Here is an 11,117-nt window from a genome sequence, read left to right as displayed (position 1 = left end):
CATAAAATGTGTTCTGATCTTCATCTAAGTCACAACAAAAGAGAAACACTGCTTAAACTAATACCGCACAAACATTATACGTTTTCATGTTTTTATTGAACACAACATGTAAACATTCATAGTGCAAGGTGGAAAAAGTATGTGAACCTTTGGGTTTAATAACTGGTTGACCTCAACCAAACGTTTCCTATAGTTGCAGATCAGACCTGCACAACGGTCAGGAGAAATTTTGGACCATTCCTCTTTACAAAAGTGTTTCAGTTCAGCACTATTCTTGGGATGTCTGGTGTGAATCGCTCTCTTGAGGTCATGCCACAGCATCTCAATCGGGTTGAGGTCAGGACTCTGACTCGGCCACTCCAGAAGGCGTATTTTCTTCTGTTGAAGCCATTCTGTTGTTGATTTACTTCTATCCTTTGGGTCATTGTCCTGTTGCATCGTCCATCCTCTGTTAAGCTTCAGTTGGCGGACAGATGGTCTTAAGTTTTCCTGCAAAATGTCTTGACAAACTTTGGAATTCATTTTTCCATCGATGACAGTAATCCGTCCAGGGCCTGAGGCAGCAAAGCAGCCCCAAATCATGATGCCCCCTCCACCATATTGCACAGTTGGGATGAGGTCTTGATGTTGGTGTGCTGTGCCTTTTGTTCTCCACACATAGCGTTGTGTGTTCTTTCCAAACAACTCAATTTTGGTTTCATCTGTCCACAGAATGTTTTGCTGTTAGTGCTGTGGAACATCCAGGTGCTCTTTTGCAAACTTCAAACGTGATGCAATGTTTTTTTTTGGACTGCAGTGGCTTCCTCCGTGGTGTCCTCCCATGAAGTCCATTCTTGTTTAATGTTTTCCTTATTGTAGATTTGTCAACAAAAATGTTAGCATTGTGTGAGGCATGGTTCACATCAGACAATGCTTCTTCAGAACAGCAAACTCAAAACTGGTGTGTCTTTTTTTGGACAGGGCAGCTTTAATCAACACATCCAATCTCATCACATTGATTGGACCCCAGGTTGGCTGACTCCTGGCTCCAATTAGCTCTTGGAGAAGTCATTAGCCTAGGGGTTCACATACTTTTTCCACCCTGCACTATGAATGTTTACATGTTGTGTTCAATAAAAACACGAAAACGTATAATGTTTGTGCGTTATTAGTTTAAGCAGACTGTGTTTCTCTATTGTTGTGACTTAGATGAAGATCAGAACACATTTTATGACCAATTTATGAAGAAATCCAAGTAAGCCCAAAGGGTTCACATACTTTTTCTTTCAACTGTAAATGAAGCATAATGCAACTTAGCTAGTTTTAACTATTCAATTTAAGTTTTTTAATTTTAATTAATATATATTAATATGTTTTATGCAAATTACACGTGTTTTAAATCCAAGTCATGTCAATTAATTAAATTCGGTTTAAAAAAATTAGGTTGGTTCTTTGCACATGCGCGCAAATGCACATTTTCCCTGGCGCTAAAAGGAGTTTCCAGTCAGGGTTACGGCGGGAACTGAAGATGGGTTATTTCAGCCCTGGAGTTTTGCTCAGTAAGTAATATTTCATGTAATACAGCACCTTTTATTACAGTGAATAATTAGTTAAACATATTTCAGCTTTATTTTGCAACTTGTCAAAATCATTATTTTAATGATTTGTTCTAAAATGACTTGTAAATTCAAACTGATTATATCTGATTTTTACAGTGTTGTTTTAGGGAGTCTTTCATAGATATAGGCCTATTTTCAAAAACAAGGCTTAGCTAAAGCAGAACTAGGCCTTAGTTAAATTCAAATGTTTATTATGTTTACGGCTCGTCCACGGGCTATTGGGGGTTTAAGAGGTATTCCAAAACTCAACGAAAAACGAAGTTAAACATATTATATATCTCTGGAAAGCTGAGATTCCTGTGATTCGAATGATGTAAACCATTTTGATTTACAATCAACACAGCGGGTACAATCTGTGGCTTTGTCAGACCACCCACAGCCAAATAAACAAACACAAACTGGAATAAACTCACCCTTGAAGCCTTCTGTTAGTTCACTGATCCACTACATTCCAACAAAAACGGTTTGGTTACACTGCCAAGGGTCCATACAATCCAATTCAGCGAAGTATGTAGTCCAAAACACATTTATATATCAATATTCATCCACGGAATGTAGTAATAGCGCTGTCAGCTAATTTGATATGCTATCACAACTTCGACGCATTATACGGTCTACCTCCATTTCATTCGTAAACAAGGGCTGTTTCTCAATTCCAAGAACGCAAAGAACGGTCTTGCGTCCTCGTGAAGATCGGTCTTGCCAGGCGACCTTGGAAGAACGAACTTGGAAGTTTTGCCGCAATGACTTCTGGGGCGTAAAGCGATTTCAGCAAGTCTGCACTCGATGCATCCTCGATATCAAGAACACATCCGGGTATTTTCATGCGTCCTCTGTCCTTGCGTTCTTGAGAATTGGAATGAACTTCGACCGTTAATGATGACGTAGAGCGAGGACACGAGGACGCAAGATCGCTGAAGAACGCATATTGAGAAACAGCCATGAGCCGTTTCTCAATACCAAGTACGCCAAACTCGGACTTGTGTCCTTCGTAGTTCAAACTTGCAAGTTCAGACTCGGAAGAACGAACTCCTGACGCGAAATGCATTCTGGGAAACTTCGCTGTCATAAGTCCACACAAGTCTCCTCTGATGCATCCTCGATAAAATGGGCGGATCAAGAACACATCCGGGGATTTTATGTGAACTTGGGCTTGATGCGAACTTTGAATTGGAACAGTACTTGGGCCGCGACTGATGACGTTTCACAAGTCCACAAGAACGCAAGTACAGACAAGAACGCATATTGAGAAACGGCTATGAACTAAAATACGATGCTAAAATGGCCGCGGACCCCTGACCTTTTGATTGACGGGTCATTTGAGCCAATCGGTCAATGATAAGGGTGTCGGAAAGGTGTGAATAGCCAATGAGCCCCTATGTGAAGAACGGTACCTCCCTCTCTTTGATTGACAGTAAATCGATCCAGTTGCAATGGATGATGGAAATGACTGTCTGGTCTGATAGCCAATGAGTTTCTGTAAAGAATAATATGCAACTTTAGTGGGACGATTCATCTGGTCACACTTGAGACTCCTGCGCAAACTCACCATACGGATTCATGCGCCCGTGCGTAAAGGCAGCGTTGAGCGACTTTACGAGTGAAAGAACGTAATAGTGGAAAAATGGCAAAGGGAACTGCAAAAACACACTTCTTACTTCAAGAAGTTATCGATCAGTGTACTCGTCGTGATAGTGATGAGTCGGATGACGCTATTTCTGGTGAAGACAGCGACGTTTCATCCATTGCCTCTAGTCTGTAGCAGAGGAGATGTTTTTGGAAGGCGGAGACGTAACTCTCGACAAGTAAGTGAGTTTTATTATATTATGTTTGTTATTGTGAGCTCAAGCACAGGTGTGTGTGTATGTATATATATGTGTATGTATGTGTGTGTGTGTGTGTGTGTGTGTGTGTGTGTGTGTGTGTGTGTGTGTGTGTGTGTGTGTGTGTTTGTTTGTGCGCTCGTGCTTGGATGATGGAGACGTAACTCTCGACAAGTAAGTGTTTTATTATGATGTTATGGTTGTTTTTGTGAGCTCAAAAACAGGTGTCTGTGCGCTCGTTTGTTTGTGTGCTCGTGCTTGGATGGTGGAGATGTAACTCTCGACAAGTGTTTTATTATTATGTTTGTTTCTGTGAGCTCAAGCACAGGTGTGTGTGTGTGTGTGTGTGTGTGTGTGTGTGTGTGTGTGTGTGTGTGTGTTTGTTTGCGCTCGTGTTTGGATGGTGGAGACGTAACTCTCCACAAGTAAGTGGTTATTATATTATGTTTGTTTTTGTGGGCTCAGGTGTGTGTGTGCTCGTGTAAGAATGTTTATGTGGGGTCAAGCACAGGTGTGTCTGTGTGTGTGTGTGTTTGTTTGTGTTCTCATGAATGGAATAATCCTGGTTGTGTGTGTGCATGTGTTTCTGTTTATATGCGTGTGGATACAGAAACAATGTGTAAATGTTTTGCAAATTACTTATTTCTTTATTTTTTTATATCACAGACCATCCTCTGAAAGTGAATCTGATGAAGTCTGGAAGCCAAAAAAACATACTGAGGGACAGAATGACAGCACCTCATCAGGAGAGGAGCCCCATCCTCCACCTTCCCAGAGAGGTTCTGCCAGCAAAACACCAAGAGGCAGAGCACGGGGGAGGGGGAGTTGGTGGTTGAAGGACATCTCTATTCCACCAGCAGTGAAGTAGTACAACCGGTATGAGTTATATAATCAACAATCTTTTATGCTATTTGAAATGAAATAAAATGTCTCAATGTTGTTTTCTTATGTCCAAACAGGTGCATGGGTGGAGTCGACCTATCTGATGCCCTGATCAGTTATTATAAAGTCATCCACAAGACCCAGAAGTGGTATAAGACTTTTTTTATCACTTCATGGACATTGCCGTTGTGAATGCCTTCCTTTTCTACAAGGACATCACAAAAGGAAAAGGACAGGTACCCATGCACCAGAAGGCCTTTAGGGAGACATTAGTGGAGGAGCTGGCAGCAGCAGCTGGCACACCAGCTCCATCAATACTCCAAGCACTGCACATCACAAACCTGTGCATATCAGTGGACACAGCACTGCAGGTCGTCTGAAGTGCAGACACTGCCATGCAAAGACATTAGTAAAGTGATCCTCTTGTGATGTGCCTTTGTGCTTTTTTTTGGCATGTTGCTAAAAACCTTTGATAGGTGTTAGGTGTGATATACATGTATATATTTTTTTGTAGATGTGCCCCCCTATTTTCTTTGAATTTGTAAATAGTTTGAGATAGATATAGTGTGTGAGTTCTAATATTAAATTGTTTTAATACATAGCAGTTGTTTTGTCTCTTTATTTGTAGAACGTTTGGTTTCAAGAATTGAAAAAAAAACACTATAATGTGTTTATACTTCAGTTACTATGTATCAGCAATTACTGAGAGTGAATTTGGATAGGTTATATAGTAGCTCTAAGTGTAACCTTTCATTAGAGCCCAAAATTATGACTGTAGAGTAAAGCATTCAAGAATAGCAGCATGTTATGTGTCTCTTGTTACAAAGGGTCATTTGGAGTCTCCAAGTGGCTTTTTTGGGGGAGCGCCTAGACATAAACTTAAATAAACATGTGTAAAACACTCATTATCCAAGGTATTGTTATCAAATTTGAAACTTGGTTTGATAAGGCTTCATGCTGTGATCCCATTGTGTTTTCCAGCTAATACCTTCCAGCTGTAGTTATCTGCAGGCATCTTTTTACAAAAAAAAATTTAGGCGGAAAATTTTCCCTACTTTTTTAGTGTGTTCAAAGTTCTATTACTCAATACCAGTAAGACATACAGTGATTTTGACAGTTCAGGAACAAACCTCAAAGTGTCCCCTTTCATAAGAGACCAAAACCATGCATATACTCCAAATGGTTCAAGAACAGTATGCAATTTAATTTGGGTAGGCCTTTTTTAGGCGTTTTTGGCAAAATTTGCAGGAACGCTAAGAGGTTAAATTCCCTTAAACGGTTCTCTTAGGTAAGGGAAAACGTTAAGTGTTTCACGACAGCGACCCAGGTTTGCCATTATAAAATACTACTGTTGCCATGGAGACTCTACTCAATACATAAACCGAGTGGCAGCTTTAGAGAGGATAACGGATAAAATGAATAAAGAAATGGATAAGGAAAACAAAAAAAGAAAGGCAAATTGGACAGAGGAGGAAAAGTGTATACTTCTTGAGGAATATGGTAAAAGAAAGACAATTATAAAAAGCAAGTTCAATCCCATCGTAACTGCTGCCAAAAAACATAAACAGTGGGAAGAAATAACTGAGAAAATCAACGCACGGAATCTGGGGGTAAAAAGGACTGTTCAGGAAGTAATAAAAAAATATGAAAATATATCTGTGGTGGCAAAAAAAGAAATAAGCCTTCACAACAGGGAGTCCAAAAAACAGGTAAGAAAAAAAAAACACATTAAAATGTATTAGCCTTTAAAGCGTTTGTTACCGCACTCAAAAAAACGCACTTTAAAATGTATTAGATTTTACAGCGTTTGTTACCGCGTAAGGTCGGTTCTTGCAGCGCCACATGAAGTCGAACAAGCCTAACATGTGTGACGTCGTTGCCGTAAAGCAAGTCGTGATTCTCGCGAGATTTGTCAGGGGCGGTTCTCCCAAGCTTGCATTGGTGGTTTTGCTAGCGGATCCTCCCCGAGCTTCAACAGGAGGATGATTCGCCCTACTATGACTTTGTTTACCACTGAAATAACTTTGAAGCTGTTATATTAAGGTAAAATAACTGCATAGTGTGTCTTTAATACTTCTAATAATGATTCTAATTCTTCTAATTATTCTTATTATAATAACTTCTAATTATTACTCTTGCTATTAATTGGCCTACATTTTATTTTTTACCTTAACTACTTGGCTATCACACTAATTAAAGAACGCATTCACAATTGCGTCGCTGACAGCAAATCCAGCCTGCTGGAAGTCTTGTTGCAAAATTGCTTCATGGGGCTCTTCTGCTTCATGCCCCTCTGCTTAATCCTCCTCTTCCAAGGCAGAATACAATTTTGACATGTTAAAAAGAACAACACAGGCCACAATAATTTTACAAGCCCTTGAAGGCTCAACGCGCAGCTCGCTGTGGAGACAGTGAAATCTGCGTTTAAGCTGCCCGGTCGTCCTCTCAATTGCAGACCTTGTGTGTGTCACAGCTATGTTGTATCTTTCCTACAGGTGTAAAAAAAATAGTTTCTCCTAGTTTTAGCAAGTCACAACATATTTTAATGCACTATATGAAAGAAATCAATTACATATTGTTCACATTATTTTAAAGTTAAGCAATATTTAACTTTTTTAAGTTATATAGGATTAAAAATATTTGTAATCAGCTTATGTCATCTAAGTTGACTGTTAATATACCTGTGCAGCATTAAGAGGGTCCATGAAGGGCGTCATAAGCCATGGTCGGCAGGGGTAACCACTGTCCCCGAGCAACAGGCCACTGTGGATTCCAGCCTCAAAATCTCTCCCGATCTTGCTCTCTGCCAAAATCCTGGAGTCATGTGTACTCCCAGGCCACGAAGCAACGACATTTGTGATTCTGGACAGGTGGTCACACACTAACTGCACATTAATTGAATGGTAATTTTTTCTGTTCACGTATTGATCTTCATGCGTGCGGGGTGCCTGAATTCTGACATGTGTGCCGTCAATTATACCAATTATTCGTGGAAACCCTGCTTTACAAAAAAATGAGGTTTGAATTGCATCCTGTTCGTGACGAGATGGAAACGTCACGGTTTGGTTTAAATGATGGCAAAGGGGACCTGCAACCCGATGAGCAACTCTGCTCACAGACGATTTATGAATGTGAAAAACATCTCCGACTACTGACTGGAAACTCCCAGATGCAAAAAAACGAAGTGCTATAAGCAGCTGTAACACTGGTGGTAGTGAGTGGTTGTGCTGGGTGACACGGTCAAGGTCATCTAACAGTTTGTTAGCGATCTCATAGATTGCGCAACGATCAAATCGATATTCTCTTAACAGCTTTTCGTTGTTAAGATAGTCCAGCAGGTTCTCCCTATCACAAAAAATTCGCTTTGGCACATTAAAATCTTCAAAAGGATCCATAAACTCAGCCATGTCATCAAATTTGTTTTCGTAAAACTCTTAAGGTAAAGATTTCCCAACCTTAGAAAATACTAAGGGAAATGACAGTTAAGGGGCTTTATACAACACTTAACGGGTTTTAAGGGAATTCTTAAGTAAAAAAATAGATCGTTAAGGGAAATTTTAAGTGCTTATGACGTTTCACTTAAATAAACCCTTAAGTAACACTTAAGGTTTTTTTGAAACACCCTTAAGTTTAAGGGAAACATAAGGGCGACCTTAAGGGAAAATTACACTTAAGGTGCTTTATGCAACCGGGCCCCGATCTTGTCGAATTTAAGGTAGACTGTGAGGCACATGAAATGCTCACAACTTACTAAACCACAATGCAGTTCTCTTGCACATTGTTTTGAAAAACAACAAAGTCTTTTGGTTTGACAACCATCATGTCTTACTCACCTGCACACAGGCCTTGGGTTTGATGTTTCGCCAATATTTTAATACATCTGATTTTTATTAACTGCAAGATGTCAGCAATAGAAGCTGAATTCAGTTACTTCAGGAAATATCTCTCATAAGTCTTTCATCATGTTAGATTGTAACACAATGCTGTCATCATGATGTCATTTCCTGTGCCTCCCCTGTCTTTTATTAAAACCACAAGATTTTCTTCTGTTTATATCAAATGTCATTTTAGTCTATAGAATCAATATGTTTATTCTACTTATTAAACTTATATTTCTGCCAAGTACTTTAGGTAAGAGTCTCTGATGCTATTTTAATTGTTTAATTTAATTTGTATTATTATTATTTTTAATTTAAAACCAATTTCCATTTATCCAAAAGTCAGTTTATTTTTTGTCATTTTTTGCAGGCGCTAGTGATGTTACACAGGAGCCAAAAATACTATGGGTTCCACAGGGGGGATCTGCAAATTTGAATTGCAGTCATACTTTGGGAGCAGGCTATATCTACATGTATTGGTTCCGTCAACGGCAGGGAGAGTCAATGAAACTGATTGTATTCACAATGCCCACTAACAATCTAGACTTTGGTGAAGTTCCTAAGGAGAAATACTCAGCCAGTAAAACTGTTGCTGATAAGGGATCCTTCACAGTGTTGAAGGTGCAGCCTGATGACAATGCAGTGTATTTCTGTGTAGTGAGTGAGCACAGTGAGTCACACTCACTGCACTGCTGTACAAAAACCTAAAATAAATTGTAAACAAATTTAAGCGATCCTTTGTCCCAAATCACTGTTTTGATAATGGGCCTGTCTAATGCATCCAATAATGTATTAAATATTAGAGATAAAATATCAAAGATGAAATGGTATTTTAATGATTAAAATAGTCCTCACAAATCCACAATTCTTGCAGGGTCCTATGAGCACTTTAAAAACATGATAATACATTTTAGTAGTTGTGTACATAGGGCGGTTTTCCAGACATGGCTTATCCTAGTCCCAAAATCCATGTTTGAGATGCCTCCATTTAAAAACACCTTGTACTGACATATCTCAACATATATCAGTGCCATTTTTTTGTTTTTAATATGCACAAAATACTTTACTCAGTGAATTTGCTGATGTAACATGGCTGCAGCAGGCGTAGTGATATTACGCAATGCCCGAAAATAGTCCCCTTGGTTACTTTCAAAAGCAGGGGAATATTTTCGGGCAGTGCGTAATATCACTACCAATCAGCAAAGTCACTGATTATTACACCAGTTTGAGAGTATAGTTCCTAGCCATATCGGCCTAGAAAATCTCAACTTTTAATTTTCCGTCTGTCTTAGTACACAATGTAACTACAGAAGAGTCAAGATTTAAATAGGGAAAATATTGAAACTCTTTGGTTGTTTTTTTACCACGATGCCAATGGTCTAATCAGATTCACTGGGTTGTGCTAAGCTAAAAGTGCTAGCACCAGACCCGGAGATCAGCTGAATGGATTCCAAAATGGTAATAATCAAATGTTTAACTCTAAGGGAGCTGGAAAATGATCATATATTTTTTTAAAAAGTGTAATGTCCCTTTGAAATTACATATAGGCCAATGTATTTTAGCTGTCACTTTAACCGCAATGTACTATAACCATGCTACTGACAAGCAACCAAATGTTGCCAAACCAAACCTGGCATATCACATTTTTTAGATGCAGTAACATTACTTTTCTGTTAAATTGATCATTTAATGAAAATAAGTTTGGATGTGTGAGATAGACCTGTGCAAGCAAAAGCCATGCGTCATTATAAATATGCTAACAGTAGGCTACCCATAGGATTCACTTTTTAAAGCACAGGGATCTCATTTAGCATTTAAAAAAACAATGAAAAGACTTGTGGGCAGGGCGACATGTGTAGCACCGCCCCAAAATTAGGGCCGCCTCAATCTGCAGACTGGTGTACTTGACAAATCCTGTGAAATGTTCGATGTAAGTTTAGGTTTGGGGTAGGATTAGGTTGAAAACTGCACACAAGATTTTGACTGTAGCTGTACCCCTTCCAGCCACAACTGTGCTTATCTTTAGATTTTGCTTAAATTTCTACTGCATATCTTAAGATGGGTATATCAGTGCCATTGTTTTGTCTCAAAACAAAAGCTTAATTAAGTTAATTGTCACGGAGTGACTTTTTAGGGCGGAACCAAAAGTGAGAGAAAAGGTTCCCCCGGACCGAGTTTTCCAAACACCGTCACTTCCGGGTATCCCCGGGAACCCCCAAATCAAGTGAAATCAACCGCAGGTGTGTGAAAGACGTGGCGATCGCTGAATGGGTGATTCATATGAGAGACAGGAGTATTAAAGGAGCATTGGAAACACAGGAAGAGGCGCGCTGTTGTGTTGTTGTGTTGGGAAGGAATGCTGCGAGGAAGCAACGGGCTGAAATATGAGTGTGGGGAAACACAGGCTGAAACCGGTGTGGATTCGTTCTGCGAATGAAAGGAGAAGAGAAGAAAGATTTTAAAGAGGGGTGAGAAAAGCAACATTGGAGAAAGTTGATACATGCCAAATGTGTGTGCTTCATTGAAGTCTGGGCGAAGTAAACGTTGTTGTGGTACATCCTGTGGGTCACCTAAGGAGAGAGGAACGGAAAGGAAGAACAGTTAAGGACACAGAGATCGTGAGTACCAAGTAAAATACATCTTTTTGATGGATATAAATCACAGTATTGGAGTGTTACCTGCTGTTAGCGGCCCCACAGTGTATGTTGGGATGGGTGGGCGAGCCGAAGTCTTGGAGACCGAGCTGGCGTTGCGTGGCGGAGCTATCACGATTAGGTAGGACATCGCTCGGGTCAGCGAACTCAAGTCTCCCTCAGGGCGGATCCAGCCAGGTGAAGAGTACGGCCCTTATTATTCACTGAAGTGTGTGTCGTGCAGTGTGTGAGTCTGTTTTGACGTGAGTGCACCTGAAGCCTTTGCAGTGTTGTGCCGTGTCT

At 39.9% G+C, this 11,117-nt stretch overlaps 1 protein-coding gene across 1 annotated transcript in view; it reads left to right on the top strand.

Annotated features, from left to right (window-relative positions):
• Nucleotides 1-4,904, top strand: part of LOC129442872 (SPARC-related modular calcium-binding protein 1-like) — a 118,720-nt gene extending 113,816 nt beyond the window's left edge. The window contains exons 16-18 of the mRNA XM_073864917.1: nt 2,239-3,403; nt 4,088-4,297; nt 4,381-4,904. The gene's annotated coding sequence lies outside the window, so the exon portion shown is untranslated. The remainder of the gene's footprint in view (nt 1-2,238; nt 3,404-4,087; nt 4,298-4,380) is intronic.
• The last annotated feature ends 6,213 nt before the right edge of the window (nt 4,905-11,117 follow it).

The sequence above is a fragment of the Misgurnus anguillicaudatus genome, unplaced genomic scaffold, assembly GCF_027580225.2.
Source record: "Misgurnus anguillicaudatus unplaced genomic scaffold, ASM2758022v2 HiC_scaffold_28, whole genome shotgun sequence".
Lineage (NCBI taxonomy): Eukaryota > Metazoa > Chordata > Actinopteri > Cypriniformes > Cobitidae > Misgurnus > Misgurnus anguillicaudatus.
This window is presented reverse-complemented; position numbering and strand designations above follow the sequence as displayed.